The sequence below is a fragment of the Aquarana catesbeiana genome, linkage group LG02 (assembly GCF_042186555.1).
Source record: "Aquarana catesbeiana isolate 2022-GZ linkage group LG02, ASM4218655v1, whole genome shotgun sequence".
Classification (NCBI taxonomy): Eukaryota; Metazoa; Chordata; class Amphibia; order Anura; family Ranidae; genus Aquarana; species Aquarana catesbeiana.
This window is the reverse complement of record NC_133325.1, coordinates 422071947-422080347: the sequence shown is the minus strand read 5'-3', so window position 1 is coordinate 422080347 and position 8401 is coordinate 422071947.

The window sequence follows — 8401 nt, the reverse complement described above, 5'->3', positions numbered from 1 at the left end:
CTTTAAGTATGTAAACAGTAAAAAAGGGAGGACAGACCATATTGGCCCCATAAAAAATGAGGAAGGACATCTGGTTACAAAGGATGGAGAGATGGTGAAGGTATTGAATTTATTCTTCTCCTCAGTCTTCACAAGGGAATCGGGGGGCTTCAGTAATCAAAACTGCAGTGTTTATCCTCATGACACATCACAGGAAGCATCTCCATGGTTAACAGAGGACAGAATTAAAATTAGACTTGGGAAACTTAACATTAATGAATCACCGGGACCAGTTGGCTTGCACCCGAGGGTACTTAGGGAACTCAGTCAAGTAATTGCCAGACCATTGTTCCTAATTTTTACTGACAGTCTACCGACTGGAATGGTACCAGCTGTTTGGAGAAAAGCCAACGTAGCGCCAATATTTAAAAAGGGCCCAAAACACATCCTTGGGATTTACAGACCAGTTAGCCTAACATCAATAGTATGTAAACTCTTGGAGGGGATAATAAGGAGGGGATGATAAGGGACTATATACAAGATTTTAGTAATGAGAACGGTATCATTAGCAGTAATCAGCATGGATTTATGAAGAATCGTTCTTGCCAAACCAATCTACTAACCTTCTATGAGGAGGTGAGTTGCCATCTAGATAAAGGAATGCCCATAGACGTGGTGTATCTGGATTTGCAAAAGCATTTGACACAGTTCCATATTTACTGTACAAAATAAGGTCCGTTGGCATAGACCATAGGGTAAGTACATGGATTGAAAACTGGCTACAAGGGCGAGTTCAGAGGGTGGTGATAAATGGGGAGTACTTGGAATGGTCAGGGGTGGGTAGTGGGGTCCCCCAGGGTTCTGTGCTGGGACAAATCCTATTTAATTTGTTCATAAACGACCTGGAGGATGGGGTAAACAGTTCAATCTCTGTATTTGCGGATGATACTAAGCTAAGCAGGGCAATAACATCTGCGCAGGATGTGGAAACCTTGCAAAAAGATCTGAGCAAATCAATGGGGTGGGCAACTACATGGCAAATGAGGTTCAATGTAGAAAAATGTAAAATAATGCTATTGGGTTGCAAAAATATGAAGCAATCTATACACTGGGGTGAGAACCTCTGGGGGAATCTAGGATGGAAAAGGACCTGGGGGTCTTAGTAGATGATAGGCTCAGCAATGGAATGCAATGCCAAGCTGCTGCTAACAAAGCAAACAGAATATTGGCATGCATTAAAAAGGGGATCAACTCCAGAGATAAAAGGATAATTCTCCCACTCTACAAGACTCTGGTCCAGCCTCACCTAGAGTATGCTGTCCAGTTTTGGGCACCAGTCCTCAGAAAGGATGTACTGGAAATGGAGCAAGTACAAAGAAGGGCAACAAAGCTAATAAAGGGTCTGGAGGATATTAGTTATGAGGAAAAGTTGTGAGCACTGAACTTATTTTGGCTGGAGAAGAGACGCTTGAGAGGGGATATGATTTCAATATACAAATACCGTACTGGTGACCCCACGATAGGGATAAAACTTTTTTGCAGAGAGGAGTTTAACAAGACTCGTGGCCACTCATTAAAATTAGAAGAAAAGAGGTTTATCTTTAAACTACGTAGAGGGTTCTTTACTGTAAGAGCGGCAAGGATGTGGAATTCCCTTCCACAGGTGGTGGTCTCAGCGGGGGGGGGGCATTGATAGTTTCAAGAAACTATTAGATAAGCACCTGAACGACCGCAACATACAGGGATATACAATGTAATACTGACATATAATCACACACATACAGTAGAATGGACTTGATGGACTTGTGTCTTTTTTCAACCTAACCTACTATGTAACTATTGCAACCCCAAAGTCGTGCGATTTTACCGCGATTTTATGCCGCGACTTGAAGCAGTGCCTGCGTATTCTTGAGGTCTATGGACCTCAAGTCGCATCAAAGTACAACCAAAGTAGTGCAGGGACTACTTTAAAGTCACTGCAACTTGAAGTCACACAGATATGAACGGTACTCATTGGAAATCATGGGGTACGACTTGTCATGCGACTTTGAAGTCCCAAGTCACATGAAAAGTAGTGGAAACCGATCCTAACTGATATTTAAACATATGCACTAGGAAGATACACCTTCAGTGAATGTTTGGTGTATGTCACATTCTCTGCTTTAGAAAATATACCCCTAAGATCTATTTATAGAACAAAGGAAACATAGACAAACGGAAGGAAAACTAAAACAAAAAATAGAGTTTAACTAAAAACATCTTCTACCTTGAAAAGAGAAATATTGTTACCTGCAGCTGATTTTTCAATAAACTGTAAATTCTCTGTGCAATAATAAACAGATCCAACTGCCTGAAGCAGTCATCATAAACTGCAGATGATAAATGGCCCTATAATTGCTAGTAATTCTTAAAGATAAACTCTTAAACTCTAGCCAAAATGTTTAAGTATGAACTGAGTAGAAAGGGGTTAAAGCCTCTGTCAGGTCTTATTGCTGTCTGTATTTCTGTCAAATGAGCAGACAGAGAGTAAATGTAACTTGCAATTTACTAACTAGGTTCAAAGTTAAAATCAATAATGCAAAGCAGGTTCAGGGAGAAAAATATCCTATGTGCACTGCTGAAAGCTGCACAAACATGGATTCTTCACAGTATTGTCTCTGTGATTCAGTCAGTGTAACATGTAGATGCATAGAAAAGTATCTGCAAAGCCCCATACACAAGATACGACTTTGTACAAACTTTCCCTTGGATTTTTGTACAAAGGGAGTTGGCCAGAAGTTTGTCTTGCATACAGACGACAGGACTTTTCACTTTTTCATTTTTCCAACTTTCACCAAATCACGTGTTTTTTTCAGCTCTTTACCACCACCCTTTGGTCAACTTCTGTATTGTTGTCTGATATTGAGTCAATCTCGCCACTTTTATTGGCGAGATTGACACCTTGCGAGCCGGGTTCACACTGGATCCGACTTGGATCCCAACCAATGCCAGGCACTGTGTTTGGTATGAATCTTGAGGGGGAACTCCACGCCAAATTTTAAATAAAAAACCGGCATGGGTTCCCCTCTGGGGGCATACCAGGCCCTTAGGTCTGGTATGGATTTTAAGGGGAACCCCCTACGCCGTTTTTTTGGCGTAGGGGGGTTCCCCTTAAAATCCATACCAGACCTAAGGGCCTGGTATGCCCCCAGAGGGGAATTCCCTCTCGCGCTCGCCGCAGTAGGAAAATTTTTTTTCCTATTGCAGCCAAGATGTACAGTACCCTGTCGCCGAGAACCAGAGCGATGGGTTCGCGCTGGAAACATTCTCGCGGCCGTGTACTGTAGTTTGTACAAAAGTCCGATGCTTTTGTGTACACATGATCGGACTTTGTTCCATCGGACTTTTGTTGCCGGAAAGTTTGTCCGTTCACGCAGCCAACAAAAGTCCGATGGAAACAGAAAAAGTTTGTCCGATGGAGCGTACACACGGTCGGATGTTGCTCCAAAACAGCTAATTTGCATGTTTGCTGTCAAAAAGTCCGATCGTGTGTACGGGCCTTAAGACTATATAGCAACAGTGTGTAAGCAAGTGCTGACAGGATGTCTTTGAGTATTTTAGCGCTGTATGCACTTCATTGTTATTTATGCAGAAATTGCTAGTAAAGCCTGTCATAGATGGTTCGAATCTCTTAACCACATGCCGACCGGGCCATAGCCGAAAGACGGCTACAACGTGGTTGGCTTATTCTGGGTGGGCGTCCATGGATGTCCTCACAGAATCGCGCTCCCGCACGCCCCCTGAGGCGCGCACCCGGGAACATCGGAGACCACTGGGTCGCATCACGGATCACAGTAAATTGCCGCTGATATCGGCCATTTACCACGTGATCGCTCCGTCAAATGACGGAGCATCACTTGTAAACAAACTGGCACCATGTCATGACGCCAGCTCCTCCCTCCCCTCTCTGTAAGGATCGGTACAGTGTGAGAGGAGAGGGAGAGATCGTTTCAACGCTGTGGGCACTACAGATCCAACCCACAGCGCTGCTCAGTGCCCATACTATGGGAATACTCTGCAAAACTATGGCAATACTATGCAATACTATGGCAATACTCACCAGTACTCGCCAATACTCTGCCAATACTCGCCAATACTCTGCAATAAATTTGAACAGAAACAAAGTTTTTTGGTTTTTTTTGTTTTTTACCGAATTTTCAGTCTTTTTTGATTTATAGCGCAAAAAATAAAAAAACCCAGCAGTGATTAAATACCACCAAAGGAAAGCTCTCTTTGTGTGAAAAAAAGGACAAACATTTCAAATGGGTACAGTGTTGCATGACTATGAGTAATTGTCATTCAAAGTGTGAGCGCACCGAAAGCTAAAAAATTGGTCTGGTTAGGAAGGGGGTTTAAGTGCCCAGTGGTCAAGTGGTTAAACCATTTATGGGCAGGCTGAATGTACCCAAGTTGATCGATCGATCAGCTTGAGTACAACCAGCCTGCTGGAATTTACATGCGATTATTGCTAGCGGCTGTTATAGCCACTAGCAATAATGGCTCCATAGGAGGGATTCCCCCATCAACACTGACATGGCCATGGGCAACGGAAGCTTACAGTCAGTTAAAGAAGCCAGTCAGTAGCGTGTACCTGTTGCAGGTGGGATGGCCTCTTGGAGAGAGGGAGATGTTGTCGGTACTCCTTCTGTAGTGGTCTGTCTCCCATAGCAATGGGAGTGGATCAGCACCACAGAGGTCCCCATCCTGTACAGAGGTGGGAAGGTTCAAGAGTTGGATGAGTGTGCACATGAAGCCCGCACTAGGTGCACAGCAGAGCCCTAATCCACTACCAGTGAGAGGTAGTGGCAACCGCTGGACAGCTGGATGTGGACATAAGCTTAACGAGTCCCTCCTAAATGCAAGCTACAGTGAGAGCTGTACATTTACGCAGGGACCCGAGAGTTATCTGGAGAACAGTTACAATGCAAGTGTACTCAGTGTAAGTTCATCCCTGAGAGTGGAGGCCTGCCTTAAGGTTGAATATTCCCCCATGGTGGCTTCAGCATTGTCCCAGGGCATTGATGGAAGCAGCACAGAGTAAAGGTACAAGTGATCATGTGGATGCTTATTACATCAAGAGAGTTTACTAGAGTTCGTTCATATTTGTCATCCTCTGGGTTGTGAACGTGACTCAAGTAAAGGTACCCCATGTATGAGGAAAGTGGCTCAGTTATAGGTGCCTAGTGTAGCCCAGAAGAACCCACCCTGGGGGTAGTCCTCTCCGGGGGGGGGCAACGTGGCAATTGCCCCCTCCAAGAAATTTGTGATTGGCAGTCAGCAGATGAGTGAGCGGGCAGGGGGGGCAAGTGTGCGGGTTAAGGAGTGGGCCGGCCATCAGCGGGGGTTGGCAGGTGAGAGGGAGCCTGAGCGGGCAGGTAGACATCGAGTGAAGGGGCGGGCCAGTCCGCAGGTGAGCGCAGAGACTGGCCAGTCAGTGAGCCGGTGGGCGGGGAGCAGAGTGGTGACATCATCTCACCACCCGCCCTGCATCACTGCAGTTCCGCCCTCACTGTACAGCCGCGGGCAGCAGAGAGATTACACCATCTCTCTGCTGCCTGCCTTCTCTCTGACAATCTGCACCTTAGCAGGCCAATGACAATAAGCAACATGTGGCAGGTGACGTGGCAAGTGACAATCAGCAACATGTGGCAGGTGACGTGGCAAGTGACAATCAGCAACATGTGGCAGGTGACGTGGCAAGTATAATCCCCAATGTGTGGCAGGTGACGTGGCAAGTGTAATCCGCAATGTGTGGCAGGTGACGTGGCAAGTGACAATCAGCAACATGTGGCAGGTGATGTGGCAAATGTAATCCCCAATGTTTGGCAGGTGACGTGGCAAGTGTAATCCGCAATGTGTGGCAGGTGACGTGGCAAGTGTAATCCCCAATGTTTGGCAGGTGACGTGGCAAGTGTAATCTGCAATATGTGGCAGGTGATGTGGCAAGTGACAATCAGCAACATGTGGCAGGTGACGTGGCAAGTGACAATCCGCAGCTTGTGGCAGGGACGTGGCAAGTGACAAGCTGCATCTGAAGGCAGGTTGACGTGGAAAGTGACACACTCGGGGATCCCACTGATTCTGCATTATGGTGAGTTGAACCATTTTATATTACAATGTAATAATAGAAATAATGCGCTTCAATCATCCTGACACCATAACATCCATGGTGCCGTGATGATGAAAGCACCAACACCAGCCATTGCCCCGATAAATTGCCCGCAAAAAAAGTATTTTCTGGCAGTGTCCCTCCCTAGACTAGACTCTGGATCTGCCCTTGCACCCAACGAGTTAATGGGGAACATGGAGGAAGGTCTGCCATCAACCACCTACACTACCCCTCTCCTTACAAGTGAGTCAAGCTGAGAATCACTTCACTAATCAGTAAAAGACCAAGAATATGCTTATAACTTCTGTGCTGATGCGCCATACATTACAATCTTCAGCTATAAACCACCACAGAAAAAAGGACAACTGTCTTCTTTAAAGACGTAGATTCCAGTGCAGCTAACCCAAATCATACACAAGGTGAGGCGCGTAAAATCATTAGGTGCTGGCAATTGTAAATTTTAAATTCAACAAATGTATTCTGAAGTCCCTGCAAAATTGTGTAGATCTCATCTCAGTCACATAGTACAATCTGTAAGGATTTGCTTATCCAAGCACAACTGATACGCCTTCATATGTACATAACATTTAGCAAATCATGTGCAATGTCTTTCTGAATGGAACCTTGTATGGGAGCTGTGTGAGGTCTCTTGCACATGGACATCTAGCGGCTTCAAAGTCCTCTAGCATAAAATCTCTGTCTCTTTCCAGTGCCTGGGGAGCTGCAGATGCCTCGTACTGCTACCCATACAAGTCAATGGCAGCCATACTCATGTAAACTCTAATGGCTTCAGCATCTGTGTTTACACCTACATGAATGTATGGCTTATTTACCCCAAATGCACCACTTCCACATTTGGAGAAATGTGCTGTACACACAAGCTTGGGTAACTGGCAATGCAAAAGCCAGAAGTGTTTTATCGTGTCCATTGATTGTAGCTGGGGGGTCTGAGAGCTGGCAATCATTCTTTAACCCAGGATTAGTACTTGGAACAAGTAGGAAACAAAGTTGAGTATTTTTTACTTTTATCATTACCGATTTATTCTTTTTTACATTTTATTTCAGCTTTAACCCTTTCTACAGTAATCAATACAAGACTTTGAACCACTGGAGCTTTCCGTCTCTGCACCCATGTGTATCATTGATGATTGCCTGAGCAAATTTGAATGTAAAAGACCAAGCATTGAATTTGTGAGAGGCCACACTACATCTTCCCAAAAATAAAGGAGGCCTGGGATACCCTAATTTTACTAACTACTACAGAGCAGCACATTTGTCCAGTCTGTCCAAATACCATGCAAAACAGGAAATCCCATTATGGGTATTTATAGAGGCTTCAGAAAATGACCCTCTATTAATATCAAATTTATTATGGCTCGATCCTAAAGACCGCTTTAAAATTCATAATCCCATAACTAAACACTTCTTATCTCTCTGGGATAAACTAAAAACCAAATATCAGTTACAATCTCCACACAATCCTCTCCTTTCTTTTATCAGAAATCCGGCCTTTTATCCGGCATGGATCTACCCAAATTCTTTTAAAGCTTGGACAACATCAGGCATTCAGACACTAAATGACTTCATAGCATCTAAATCATTCCTTTCATTCCCATCGCTTAGAGAAAAATATGATCTACCAAACTCTGAGATATTTAGATATCTCCAAATCAAAAATTTCTATACACCATTCCTAAAGGGGGATACACCATTATCCCAATTATCCATTTTTGAATCAATCTGTACAAAAGATCCATTTGCTAAAGGTACAATTTCATCACTTTATAATCAATTATATGGAGTAGCAAATCTTAATAGACCCTCTTACGTTCAGAGGTGGGAGGAGGACCTGGGGCGAACTTTAGAAGACACGGACTGGTCTAACATATGGCTTACATCTAAGTCATCTTCACCCAACATCTTAGCACTGGAGACAAATTATAAAGTCCTAACTCGCTGGTACCTTGTACCCGCTAGAGTGGCAAAATATTCACCTAATACCTCAGCTCTTTGTTTTCGAGGATGCCCAGAAATAGGCACATATTTACACATATGGTGGACGTGCCCAGTAATCCAAACCTTCTGGAAGGAAGTCTTCGTGATTGCATCTAAAATATTTAAAAAAATAATACAACCAGATCCATATATAACTTTACTTAATCTAAAACCGGAATGGTTAACACTCTCTCAATTCAAACTTATGATCCAACTAATAACGGCTGCAAAACAAACAGTGGCCAAGGCATGGAAATCTCCTACATTGGTACTAGCAGA